At 32.2% G+C, this 15,083-nt stretch overlaps 1 pseudogene; it reads right to left on the bottom strand.

The window, feature by feature from the left end:
- The window catches only part of LOC141576895 (early endosome antigen 1-like), a 64,298-nt pseudogene that overhangs the window by 18,884 nt on the left and 30,331 nt on the right, over positions 1–15,083 (bottom strand).

Below are 15,083 nucleotides of genomic sequence, written 5' to 3'. Positions count from 1 at the left end.
GTGAACTTCATTACCTCTGAGTTAGCATACTCTGTTTGTAACTTTTTGCATTCATCTTTGAGTTTTTCAGATTCTTTCTCACGTTCCAAGGTCATGTTATCCATTAGCGTTTGAACTTGGACCAGTTCTTTCTTTAGCACAGCAACATCTTCTATACCAGGTCTCTGAAGCTATGAAGCAACACATTTCCATTTCAATTAAAAATTACAGTGAAACTAAAATAACATATTTTTAAAATAATTTTACTACAAAGAAATCAAAATAAAAATAATCTTTAATGTCAATTATTAGATTCCGAACATCAAACACTAATGTCTTCCCTTCAACAGTCCTCTCCTTTTCCCGCTCTGCCTCATATTTAATAGTATTACCACTCAACGTGCAAACTAGCAAATTCACAGTTGTCCTCAGTGCTTTAATTGCTTTCCCTTCCTTCGCAAATTACACTCACTGGTAATAACAATCACTTAATAAATGCTAAATTCTTTCATTTTCTATCTTAGGAAACTGGTAATAAAATGAAGGAGGAGCAAATATAAGCATAATTAGAGTCTGCTGCAGGTTCAATATAGTTGATTCATTTATTCATATATCTATTAAGTACTAAATAAAGGACAGGAAGGAGGCAAGAACAGATCCCAGGTTGTTAAGCCTGGGGAGAGTGCTGAAAATGGGTAGTACCAGTGACAGAAATATAGTTATGGAGGAAATATGATGACTTGATGTTACACTTGTCCAATCTGAAATCGAAGCTAGAAAAGTATCCTAAAAGTAGGTGGATTTATAAAACAAAGTTCAAAGGACGGTAAGATCAGAGATGCAGATATGAAAACTACTAAGTAAGACAGATAATATTAAGACAGAAACAATAAGAATGTTAACATCATAAATTATGTATTGTAAACTTCAATTTTTACTTTAAAAATCATATATGTAGGTGGTAAAACTATGGAGAATTTATTTCCTCCATTTTACTCAAGCTGTATTTCTAAAAAGTTTCATCAGAGTACATATTTTATTTTTCAATTTCAAATAAGGTTTATAGTCTAATAATGGTTTCTAAATTACCAGTTCAGTCTTCAGATCTTGAATTACAGTCGCCTCTTTATTTAATTGGTCTGTCAGATGTGTCACTTTTTGTTCAGCAGCTTCTCGAAGACTCTTTTCTTCATCATATTTTGACTTTATATCTAACTAAGGATAGTTATATAAATATTAGTTTCATGACATTAACTTTAGAGAAGAACACTTTTATAAATTATATTCCAGTACATAGCTATATCTGTATCTATCTATATATATATCACTCTAATTCAAATTCACATTCCTTAGATAACTATAAATATATACAATAAAATTGTGCTTCTAATTACATTAAATGATAAATTTAAAATGATCAAATGTCTTTGTCTACGTAAATTCCACACACTAAATTACTAATTAGCATTTTAATGTATACTTAATCATACATAATATTTTACCCAAAAGCATGTAGTTGAAAAAATTACATGTAATTGATAGCATAAACAAATACTAACTCTATATTATTTAACTTCTTCAAAATGTTACTTGTTAATCTTTAAGCATACCCCAAAAGAAAATTCATCTTCTGTAAAGTGAGTCTTTTGAAAGGCAGAGATGAGAGGACAAATGAAACAATTTATAGAGCACTCTGTTATCATTATAGCAACTCTCTTACCATTAAATTCCATTAATCATCACCATATTAAGTCTAACAAATGCTTTATCACACTAAAATACGATGTTTATTTCTCAAACATACAATGGTAAAAAGGTAATGAGACTGATTTATTGGCTAAAAAAAATTCTGATTCATTTTACCTGCAATTTCAGTGGCAAGTTGGGCTGCTTTCTGTTCAAATAAGTCTTTCATTTGCTTAATATTAAAATTTTCTGTTTGAGCTTCTTCTAATTGTCGCTCCAAAGACTGTAGTTCTACAAAAAAAGTACAGTAGCTATTGAAACACAATATTAATTACATTTCCTAATTGTTATTACTTATATTTTAATCATTGTAGTAATTAAAGACAATCAACATGAGTCTACTATCCAATTACAAGCAGAGTATCTTCACATTTCAAGAATTAAGCATATGTTTCATTTAAGGTCAAAGTCATAATTTACAAACATATAAAACAAATGAAAGGAATACTCAGCATCACACCCAAATGACATAAATGTTTGTTTAAAGATTATTTTGATTTCATATTTCAGTTATTGTCCTAAATCTGTCAACTGACCAAAAAGGAATACATTCTCTCCTCTGATAAAATGTACTATAATATGAAATGTAATTAGAAATGTTTTAAGAACAAGCAAGGCCTTATGTAAAATAATCAACTAAAATATGCAGTAAACTTCTACTATTTCATTCTAACAAAGAAAAGAGATATCAGAGGGACATTAAATACAACAGCTAACCTCAAAATATAATTCTGATTAATTCATTGAGCATTTCTCCAGTTAAAGTCCATTACAAAGATGCTAGTTTCATCTTTCCTTCATTTCAAGAGAAAAAGAGTGCATCTCTTTAATATAGATTTAAATTTTCACTAAACAACCGTATTAATGTAATATTCCAGAATTTTGTTTATAACTTCAGAATATAATGATCTAAGGAGACACTAAGATTTTCGTTAACTGATTAAATTATGAAGTTCACAGGCAACAAACATGCTGCTCAGCCTAGAATATGACTGTTAATCTTCACTGTTTTAGAGCCATGAAGTATCCACAAAACAAAATTCACGTAGCAGGCATCAGAGAAAAAGAAATAAGAAAGAATGAGAAAGATGAAAAATAAAAATGGAAAAAACAATAGCTTCAAGTAAAGTTACCTGCTGGTGAATCAGCTACTAATCCATCAGGTTTAGACTCCTCAATGAAAACAAAAGACAAATGCATTAAAAGGAAAAGACAATGCTGTTACAATTGCCAATGTGAAAAAAAAAAATCTCTGAAAGCCACAATCTGTCAGGTAAGTAGCAAGATTTTGACAAAAATTAAATTTTGGCCTGCTTACATTCTTCAAGATCACTAAGGTAACACTAAGCAGACTGGCATAAAGATCTAAATACAGCTCAGTTCCTCTAAAACTTTTTGTATGTTAACATATTATTAGATTTTTAGGTCTTGCAATAGATGGCATCTTAAATCCCATAAATCCAATAACAGATAAATAAGATAAATTATTACAATTATAAATATAGATTCTAAAGCAAATACTCAAGTTAGCAGGTAAGATTCAGTCCTATAATATTTGAAAATTTTCATAAGCTAAAATAGGCCATGAAGCAATCACTACTAAAAAATGGCTTTTAAAACATAAATTTTTAATTCAGGATCATAAACTGTCTTTAAAAGAAGCAGAAATAAAGAATATATTCCATAAGATTTAATTTACCACATGCATTAGGAATAAAATAATATACCACCTGGTCATTACTTCCATATTCTAAAAATTATATATATCTAGAAGAGTTTAATAAGGCTTCTCACAGTGTATCTGACTTTTTATTTTCCTACACATTGATTTAAGCATATTGACTATTAATAATCATCAATATTTAAAATACACTTTCCCCAATGGTAAATTTCTTATTAAGGCAATTGCACTGTGGAAGATGTATTTAATGTATTAAATGTAAAACAGTTGTCTCAAATGAGGAAACAATTTCCTCTGTGTTTTCAGGTACAGAAAACAATATAGCCCATTTCTGATTGTTAATAACATCTACATAAAACATGAGTAAGTAAACTATAAGTATTTTAGATTACTAAAAACCTCTTTAATGTATCCTCAATTACAGAAGCTGAATAGTAATAAGACTCATATCTTTTTATCCATTTGTTTTTCTTCTCTAGTCCGAATGATGATTTTTGATGAAAAGATAAAAAAGGCAAAAAGACTAAGAGTCACAATGTGCTAAGATAATGTGCTAAAGGATTATTAATTCCTTTATAAAAATATTAAAGCTACTGTTAAAGGGTATCCACTTTATTCTTATAAATGAAAACTATATATGCATTAGGTAAAATTATTCTAGGATTCTTTATGTAATTTTCGTATAAAAGTCAAGATAATTTTAGTGTAAAACTCGTAATTGGATTAAGACATTTCCTTAGAAAATATATTAAACTATAAAGATTATGAAATATATGTATATATTTATATATATAGAATCTAGGATATCAAACGAAATCACTAAAAATAACCACTTCTGTTACCACAGTGACTTTTCTTTTCCTCATGTATTTTTTTTTGTAAAGTTGTATAGCATATGTATCTGTGTGTGTACAAGGACACATAAAAATTTTTATTGAGTTTTTTAAAATCTAACATTAATACAAGAGTTTTCCCATGCTTTCAAACGATCTCCACTAATATAAACTATCCGCAGTTAATAGTTCTTTCCCTCCTAACAGACATTTTAGTGATTTCCAATTTGTCACCAATTCTTTGAAGAGTTTCACTGTTGTCTGAACTTATTTATACTTTTTAAACATTTAGATATATTGTCAGAAAATAAGAATAATGTAGCCTGATATAAAAAAAAACAACACATAGGTAAATGATGCTTAGTGGAACACCTTTAAAGAGTTATATCTTAGATTCCCATATTTTGGTTATATTCATTTGCATTCATTAATATTAAAACGGGTATACATGCAGGATATTAAACATATAGAAACAAATTAGGAAGTTATTCATATCAGGCCACCTGCTTACAAAAAAATATTATGCTTAATTTTCAGCAATGAAAATAAACAACTAAAAACACACTTCAAGTATTTAAAAGCAATTACTTGCTGCTGTAGCCCTTGAAACTTTTCTAATTCTTTCTTTCATTCTTCTGAGTACCATTTTTCTTCCTAAAGGAAAAAAATGCCTTTTAATCAGTAAATTTTAAGACTTTTTTATCTGAAACATTGAAAATAAACACGTAAAATCATTTTTATTCTTACCTTAAGTGAAGCTTGTAGGTCTTGGACCTCTTGTCTAAGTAGTGTTATGTCATCTCTAAACATACATTGGGAAAAACAGGAATTAATAGTTAATGTTCTTTAACAAGTCATGGCTAGTGACTGTATATTAGTATTCTAGTTTTCTCAATTCTTAAAAAAACTACTGTACATTTTATGCATAGTGGAATATACATATAAATCCCTTAGAAGAATAATTGTATTCCTAGAGTATGTTACTTATAAATGGAAGAACATTTTATCACGGAAATGATAGAACTGTCAAATGCCTGAGCCAGAAACAAAATACCATTAATTTACCAGCAAGAAGTATCCATGGCTTCCTATTGCAGTTAGTATAAAATCTAAACTCACTAATAAGGACTATAAAATCTGTACAGTCTAGTCCCTGCCTTACCACTCTCCCCCTCACTCATCTAGCTCCAGCATTACTGGCTTCTTTCTGTTCTTTGAGTCTGAAATGCTATTTCCTGGCAAAACTTCACATTTTGTTCCCTTCATCTAAGAGTCAGTCTGATACAGAATAGTGAGAGACCACCCGAAGTCCTAATGCAGGAGAGATTCCATGAGAAAACACATTTGGGATTATTATTCGGGGTATAAGAAACATGTATCTTCCCCTGTTGGATTGTAAACAGCAGATAAAGGGACCCTCCTTGCTCCATGCCACTGCAATGCTGCCATGGTAGAAGACACAATAACTGAAATGAGTAGACTGAAAATACTCAAATGAATTCATTCTAGTACAAAAGGAATAGGATAACAGGATCAGTTCTAATAATGGGGAAGACCAAGTCCACTACAGCACAAGCATATGAGAAAGGTAAAAGGTAACGGGACAATACTGGTGGAAGAATTATTCTCTAGGATGGGGGTGGGGGTAGAGAGTAAAGGGACAGAATCAGCTTCATCTGTGAAACATGGTTAATGATAGGAAAGGAAGGAAATTGCCAACAAAGAAAAATGTAAAAGATGGAGAATTGAGTCCTCTATTTTTTGTACTCATTCATAAGTAAAGAATTAACTCATTGTTCCACAGAATTTGTCTACTCCAGACTCTCAAGCTGTTCAGTTTAACGGGGGAAGTAAACATGTAAACAAGTAAAAGCAATAGACGATCATCAGTTCTATGACAGAAATAAAAGCAGAGGCATAAAGACAGTGATCACTTCTACCTAAAAGCACTTCATGATGGAGATAAACTCTGAGGTAAAGTCTTTAATCTCTGAATACAGAAGTAAAATTAGATAATAGATTCCTGTGTCTTTTGTTGACTCTTAAAATTTATCTTTATCTGACACTTTCACTAATTTTCATTTCTCTCTTGTGTGTGTGTGTGTGCGTGCATCCCCATCCCTCCCTCTCTCCCAAGTGGCCCTAGGAACATATCTATTTGTAGAGACCACAAGCCAACTGGAGAAGACTTAGTCTTTACATGCATACGGACAATTGTGGGTGTGTTTTAAGTTTTCCCTACTCTTTATTAATCTTCCAAATCCATGTATAAACTAAAATGATGAAGAGAGGAATTAATAACAATATACTTGAATGGCTCATACTAAATTGAATCAAATTGCAAAGAAGATAATCCAATTCAGTTTCTAATTGGGTGAACTTAGTTATTCCAATTAATCTTTTAAAAAGTGCCACTTCAACAAATTTGTGAGAGTAATTTGCCTATCAGTGTTTAGAAGGAAATATAATGAACTCTGTTTTCAAAATATCAACAGTGAGATGTTCCTTTGGAACATCAAAAGATACCTAGTAGGCAACTTGGGAGATAATTCTAGGTTGGGAATGTAGTTTAGGAGGAAGTCATAGATGTAGATATCATCACACATATAGAGGAAGAGGAATACATTAAACAGATTAAAAAAGAATGATAACAATGGTATGTTGTCTCAAAAGAGCAGAACAAAAGACAGCCAGTAAACCAAATTTGCAGAGACTGTGACATATGGTCTACAAAATGGCTGCCATCAAGTTCTTCCCTTCTCATATGTAAAAGCCACCCCTTCACTGAAAGACAGTTTACTTCTTGGCCTCTTGAATCATAACTGGCGTTGAGCAGTCTTGTGGCTACTTTAACCAATAGAATAGGGCAGAAGTGACATTCTGACACTTCTGAACCAAACCTTAAGAAGACTGACAGCTTCTGCTCCTTTCCTCTTGGAATGCTCTTTATTAGGACCTAACTGCTATCCTGTGGGCAAGTCAAAGCAGCCACATACACAAGTCCATATAAAGGAGAACTGAGCCCCCTGACATATAGCCCCAGCTGAGCTGCCAGCCAGTATCCAGTTATATCCCCCAGCCATGAATGTGAGGCCATTTTGGCCCTTCTGGCCTTTTCAAAACCCAAGTCTACATAACTTAAGGCAGAACCACCCAGTCAAATCAAAGAATCATGAGAAGTAATACACTGTTAATGTTTTAAACCATTAGGTTTTGAGTGGATTGTTACACAGTAATACGTAACCAAAACAAAGGTCTACTAAGATAAAAACTGAAAATAATCCTTTTTTTTTTTTTTTTTTTAACTGTTGGGCTTTGAGGGAATAGTTTCAGACCATGGTAGGGCAGAAACCAGGTTTCAGTGAGCTAAACATTGGATGAAAAGTTAAGGGTAGACTGAATGAAAATTCACGTACTAGGCACTAATTCGTAGATGAAAAAGCAGCTCTGTTAAATTGACACTAAATATAAAGGCACTTATACATGATTTAATATAAATATATATTTTATATCTATTTCCTAACAAATGACAAAAGAATGGTACCAAAATTATTAACTCATACACAAAAATCTTAAAGAGCATTAATAGTCACATGAAAAGGAAAGATTCACACATCCCAACAGCACTGGTTTTCCCACATATTTTAACAAATTAAAACAACCATATTTTATAGTTCTTTATTATCAACCATAATGTGGTCATAACCAACTATGAGCCATTTTTTAAAGAAAAACATGAAACAAATTTTTTACAAGTAGAATAAAATCAAGATTTCTCCCTTAGTGGGAATATAAGATAAAGAGTTTTCACCAATAGCAGAAGAAAAGGAAAGTTATATTGTTAAATGCCTTTCTAAGTAATTATATTTTAGCTTGATTTAATTTTAAAATGGTCAGGCAAAATTGCCAAGAAGCAGAATGTGTATGTGTGCTTGTTATTATATTGGTGATTACAAAAGAAATTTTTAAAAATAATTATTAAATTTAACTCTTGGCTAAATTAATTATTTTAATAACTTACTATAAAATCTTCTAAATAAAGTATATCATTTTTTATTAAGCAGAGTATGCTAAATATAATTTAACCTTTTGATAAATCACAACCTTCTTTCAAAACATATCCTCTGAACCATGTTGTAGATGCTGATATAGTTATTGGTCAAGGATAGAATAAGTTATAACAATAAAGGAAGAAGAAAAAAAAACAATAAACGAGGAAGCCACAATAAATGAAGACAGATTTAAATTAAATAATATAAAAACACTATTTTCAAAAACTAAGTATTCACAATGAAACAATGGTATCACACACATTCACTACATTACACTTCAAAACTATTATACTGCACCGCTTCAGAGCAAGAGCTTCTCCTCCATGACCTGAATCATTGCCAGCATCATGAACTGCCTCATAGTGTTTGAAAAGTTCATCAGCAGATCCAAGAGATTTCATACACTGGGGACATATGAAACCCTAAGAAAGAGATAGAAAAAGGTTTCAAAATAGTATTTTAGTATTGCAGAATAACCGTTTGTATGTTATGAAATACAGTCACATGTATTATTCACACCAATGGTACCATTAAGTAAACTCTAATTTATGGTGTTAAGTCCAAATTCTGGTATTGTGCAAAGGTACGTCACTGCTTATCCTGGATGCAGTTTACAAGATACAAAGAAAACCCTTACAACCTTCTTTTAGGTTGAGTAAATTAATGGTAAGAGAGTTTTATCCTGAAAAGTCAATTCTAATCTCGAAGTCTAGTTGAGAAGATTTGTCTTCATATCCTCCATCTCTCTAGACAATCCTCTTTGTAGATAATACCTGCTCCAATCTACTTCAAAGGAATGATAACCAAAAAATTAAGAACATGAAGTACTCTGATCATTGAGAAAAAAGGTAATGTAAATAACTCATAATTACCACAGAGTTATCTACAATGGTTGAGAAGTATTCTAGTCAGTAATGCTAACCGAAGACTAACATAAAAATTTTAAATTAACATATAGTCCTGTACTTCTCTTCTAAGAACTTGTGGTTCCTCCATACCCCATTTATACTTCTGTAATTTGTCTCTTCAAAAATTAAGTTTCTTGAATTACCTTAAAAAAATATATATATAGTCTATATATATATAGTCCTGTAAAATAATAAAAACTTACAAATAATCCCAGAATGACTATATGGTTATGGCATACAAGGTCCTTCATGTGTATTACCCGAATGACCTAACCAGTCTGATGTCTGGACACCCTTCCTTACTCTATACAACATGGCTCAACTATACTGAAGTACCTATGCTTCTCTGAACACACCATGGTATCTCACATTTTTATCCTTTTGTATGTATATTGCTATTTTCCTCCAGCATTATTATTAGTGTGTCAAGTTTCTACATTCACTGCGACACACAACACAAAAAAGATTTTAATCTATGTTTCCATAATGGCTAGTGTAGTATTTTGAACATACCATGTATTTCTATACTGTGTATTTATTTAGTGAAATATGAATAAACCCAGTAGGGAAGAATTTGGGGGGCGGGGACAGAAGAGCTTCAATAGTTTGCAGATCACAAAGCTTCCAAGGGACAGATTGAGCTAACTAATAAAAACTCTGGATACATAAAAACTAAAAATAAATAAATAATTTGTGCTCTTTTGTTGGCTGTTACACAAGTAATATACCCTTACTTATCATTTGTGCATATTATATGGCAAAACCAAGGCTCACTGAGCATAACATTACTAGACAATGGTGTAACAAGTATATATAAAGGATTATAGGAACACAGGAGGAGAGGTATCCAACTTTGCCTGTGGTAGCAGTTAATGCTTTACAAAAAATACAGATACACATACATATTGTGTATATGTGTATATATACATATATGTAGAGATATGTATATATGAGACATTAGAATTAGGTACTAAAGAATAAGTAGGAGGAAAGAGACTAAATAGAAGTTTACTTGTCAGAAATAAAGGCATTCTAAGCAAATGGAGGAGCATGAACAAAGATGAAGGAAATGGTATGAAATACAGTCGTGCTGCATTTAGGAAGCAGAGGTCTGTTCTGATTACAGAGCAAGAGTGAAGGGCAGGGGCACTATAGGTGAATGAATGCAATGATCTCCAAGAAACTCCTAAAATAAGCAAAGACAGTAGTACTGAGGCTGTGCATTTGGACATCAGAATAACGCATCAGGATCCACAGATATTTGATGCTCTGCTGAATTTGATGTCTTCTGAATGAATGAATGCTCCCAATCTATGAGTTAATCTAGCTGATGTTATGCTCTTTTTTTAAAGCCACCTATTATCTACCATCATGTTTCATAACCGCTCTATATTATGCTTTATTTGGCATTCTTGTAAACTTCTGCCCAGTAACTACTGTATCACACAAGTTAACATGCTTTTGGTGCAACAGCACATAAACCCCTGTAATATTTAGCTTGTCATCTCTCTTTTGCGTCTCAGCTTCTTCTAGTAACTAGAAGGCAAATTACAGTGTTCCTCAGGGAATCCACACCCCGTTACATTATTTAATCTTCACAACTTTGGCTTCTTGACTATTGTCTCTACTTCCAGGTTTTGGCTTTAGATACCTAAGTATGCCAAAAAGCTAGTGATCATATTAAGGTATGTCATACCCTCTTAAAGCTTCTAAGTATTACCAGATTAATATTCCAGAATGAACTGATTCATCCCTAAAGAGAAATTTTAGAAATTCAGTAATAAATATTTAGTTATAGAAATATTCCACCTAAGTAAATTTTCCATGTGATTAGAGCTTTCATGGATGTTTAAATAAAACTTCAGTTTGGGGACATTTCTGATAAAAATAAATCTTCCTAAAGTACATATATGCACTTTCTCACCTTCTTAAATAGATGATATTAAACCTTTGCTTAATGTCTAAGCAGCATAAATATTAATCACTGAATGAGTATCTTCCACTCTGTGAATTCTGGCAAGCATCTTTAATTCCTGTAACCACATTTCAGTTTTTTCTAAACCCTGTTTTGTCTTTCAACAATCATTTCTAAAAATTATTCACGTGCTATTTCTAGCAATGCTAGCCTCATATGAATGGGAAGGGTATACTGGGGGGAGTCTATTAAAACTGTATCACTCATTTAAAATAAAAGTAAAATAAGCTCAGAATGAATATCTGAGAGATGTCCCATGAATGGGACTTTGTGATACTAATTCTGGATATTAAGAGATTCCTCTATTTTTTCTAAAATATTGTCAAGGGGACTGAAGTTGCTAGATAGCATAAAACACCAAATAATAAAATACTCAAAATAGCTAGCTACATTTATTTCCCTTAATCATTCCAAATTTCTCACCAACTTACACACACACACACACACACACACAGGTTAAAAGCAATTAAATACCTTACTCTTAGCTTTCAGTTATCTGCAACCCTTTCTCAGATCCACTGTAGCTAAGAGCTTATCTTAACTTGATACTGAAGATACCCTGTTGTACCAAGTATCCTTTCAGGTAAAAGGAAAGTTCTTATTAAGTGACAGGGAGAACAGGTTGTCACTTTTGATTCTGGCTAGCCCATAAAGAAAAGCTGACCCATATGTTCTGGAAGAAAGACAACTGGTAAAATGCTAAGCAGAGTTCCAAGACTTTTATGCCTCTATCTTTGTTCACACTGCTTCAGCTAGTTTAACTGGTATCCTCCCACAGGCACCCGTTCCCCCATCACCCTAGAGAATGTCTGGTTTAAGTGTTCCCCACCAAAGTTTTTCTGCAGTTTCCCTTAAGTTGAATTAGACATTGCACTCTTTTGCAAATATGTATCATAGAAACTTCCTGGCATAGAGATCATATCTTATTTACCTTTTTTTTTTATCCCTTTTATCTATCAAAATACCTGGAACATAAGAGGTACTCTATTAATGTGTTAAATAAGTGGAGGTTTGGTGAGATTGTTTTCCTTATATGTCATTATCTCATAGGAAAAAGTAAGTGTGATTTTTTTGTCTTTCATGGTTAAAAAAAGTTTCATTCTTTTATAAAACTTATAGAAGAATTTTTTAAAATCTATGCCTCTATTTGGTTATAGAATACTGTAGTCATTTTCAAAGGAAGAGACATAGCAGGATCATCTGAGAAACTGTTTCCAGCCTAAAAATTGGCAACAATTCCCCTCACTGGTTCCCACCCCTAGCCTTAGACATGCATCAGCCCCACACACTACAGAGAAACATTTGGGTGACCCACTGTTCATGGTAAGTATGCCTCATTCTTTCCATCAGGTCTGGGTAGTCAAAACAGAGGTTGAAACAGTGGTAGACCCAGGTTCTAATGCAGTGTATTTTCCCGAATAAAGACAGTGACAGTTCACATGCAAAGTCGTCTTTAAGAGTAAAGCATTAATCTAAAACATTGTAATATATTCACTGATAAAACATTAACTAATAAAGATATAATTATTGAATAAAAAACTCACTTTATATTTCAAATTTCATGGCAAAATTTATGCAAAAATATTAACTTAAATGTTTATATTTGTTTACAGATTCACAAAGAATAGCCAAGCCAACTTCCCAAGAGCCTCTTTTCCTTATTGAAGCTTCTTTAAAGCATGCATAATTAAAGCAATCCATATTCCCTTGTAGCATAAAAAATTAAGCAACACCAAGGCCAGGAAAAACAAAGCTATTTTGAGCAACCCATAACCAAGCTGCTAAAACAAAATATATAGGACCCACAGTAACACTGGAGTCATTAAGAAGTTCCTGTCCTCTTGTCTCATTTTCAGCATGCACCTTCTGGTAATGCTCCGACAAATCAATAGCAGTTATACATCTTTTCATACATAATGGACAGATGAAACCCTGTGAAATAACAACTTTTAGGAGGATATACATAAAGTTATTTATGAAACAAAATATAGACAGTAAAAACAGACATAACAGGAAAATAATTAGTATATCTCTTTTTAGTATATAGAAAGGAAATTTTTAAGCAGTAACTGCACGAAAGGTGAAAGACCTATCCAAAGTAGGACTTTGAAAATTAGTTTCCATCCTCATGCTGCAAGTTTCCTCTGGTTCAGTATTATAGTAACCAGCTGCTTCAGTTGGAATATAACTACTCTTTTTGTTTATAATACTTCATTCTTGCTTATCTGAGAGCCATTATTGGCAAACTAGTTTTTATTTTAGATCAAGAAATGACTGGCAGTTTTAACAAATACCTTTATGTAAGATAACATTCTCAACAAAAAAAAATTCTTATGATGAAAGCAATTTTTAGTCTTCACCATATTCCACTAGCCTAAGATACTATTCTTGTCCACACCCATGTGTTCCAGTAGGTAGGTTTCTAGTAGGTAACCTTTTATTCTAACTTTATGAGCCAAATAAAATCATTTAAAAACAATTTCCCAAAATCCCTATACCTAACAATATCTATATTTTAAATGTGAGATGTTACACTTATCTTTGGTTTGGGGTTTTGTCAGACAGGAACAGTAAAAGGATAAGAGGATAGAGGAATTGAGAGGATCAAGGAGAAAGTAAATTAAATGAAGACAGTGGTGAAGGACAATAGGTTATAAAGTTTATAATGTTATGGGTTTGGTGTCAAAAATAGATGTGGTTTTGAGTCACAACCAATATTGACTATATGAATTTTAAAAGTCACTTTATTTTGCTAAATATCATTTCCTCATCTATAAAATGGGGCTGATATTAGTATCTGTTCTTCTAGAGTTATTGTATAGTATATAAAATGCTTAGTCCAGTGCCTGAGACATTATAAGTGCTAAACAAATATTAACTGTCATTGGATGTACAGTTAGAGAGTAAAGGAAATGAAGCTAAGAAAGGCTGAGAGACTAGAAGAAAAAATAGAAATTAAAAACCTGAAATACTCAGTAAGGCCAAAGAAGTTAAGTAGTGAGGAGAGAAAAAGTTTTTGCGAGGACAAGCGGTTAAGGTAAAGAATGCAGAGATACAATTTTATTTAACATTTCAGATGAAACTATTCTACCTGATAAGAAGATGGAAGGTACTACCATGGGCTTGAGTAACTAGAAAAGAGGTAATAAAGATCATTGGCACTGATAACATTAAGAACTGGGAGGCTAAGATGTTCCTTGAGTCTCTAACATCACTTAGGACCATAGCAAGCAAGAAGACTGCAAACAAATGTTCCAAAGTGAGAAGCAAGGCAGGGTAGCAGTTAAAAGCCAGTCCTGGGCTTGAAACCTGGATTCATACCACTCTTAGTAGCACGTATGACCTTAAATTTCTTCATCTTAAAGGAGGTAAAAATAACACCTACTTCATATGGGGGAGTCGCATGAGAATTAAATGAAATAATAAATGATAAGTGCTTATCACAGCATCTGATATAAAGAAAACATTCAATAAATGTTAGCTATCATTAATATCATTGTTCCTTTTGTTAACAACCCTTAAATGGGACTAGCTAGGGGATGAAAGTAAGGAACATGAATTCACTTTTTTTCTTTTTACTGATGAAAGTGCTGTCTTCCAGGCAACCACAGTCCCAAGTACTAAAACTACACAATAATTTTTCAAAAGAATTCACTGTTGCATTTTTTACCACAATATATTTATGTTGCCTACCATTTTACTCATTTCTTCACTGTAAGCATCCGCATATCATTCAATCATTCATTCTAAAAGTATTTACTGAGTGTGATTACTAGGTCATTATGCTACCGTGCTGAGAACACAATGGTAAAATAAAATGAAGTCCCTACTCTCAATAAGCTTGCAGGTTTCTTGAAAAATTTACTAAAGAAAATAATCACATTTTACACTCCACTAATCAGAAAATCC

Source organism: Camelus bactrianus, unplaced genomic scaffold, assembly GCF_048773025.1.
Source record: "Camelus bactrianus isolate YW-2024 breed Bactrian camel unplaced genomic scaffold, ASM4877302v1 HiC_scaffold_43, whole genome shotgun sequence".
Classification (NCBI taxonomy): domain Eukaryota; kingdom Metazoa; phylum Chordata; class Mammalia; order Artiodactyla; family Camelidae; genus Camelus; species Camelus bactrianus.
This window is presented reverse-complemented; position numbering and strand designations above follow the sequence as displayed.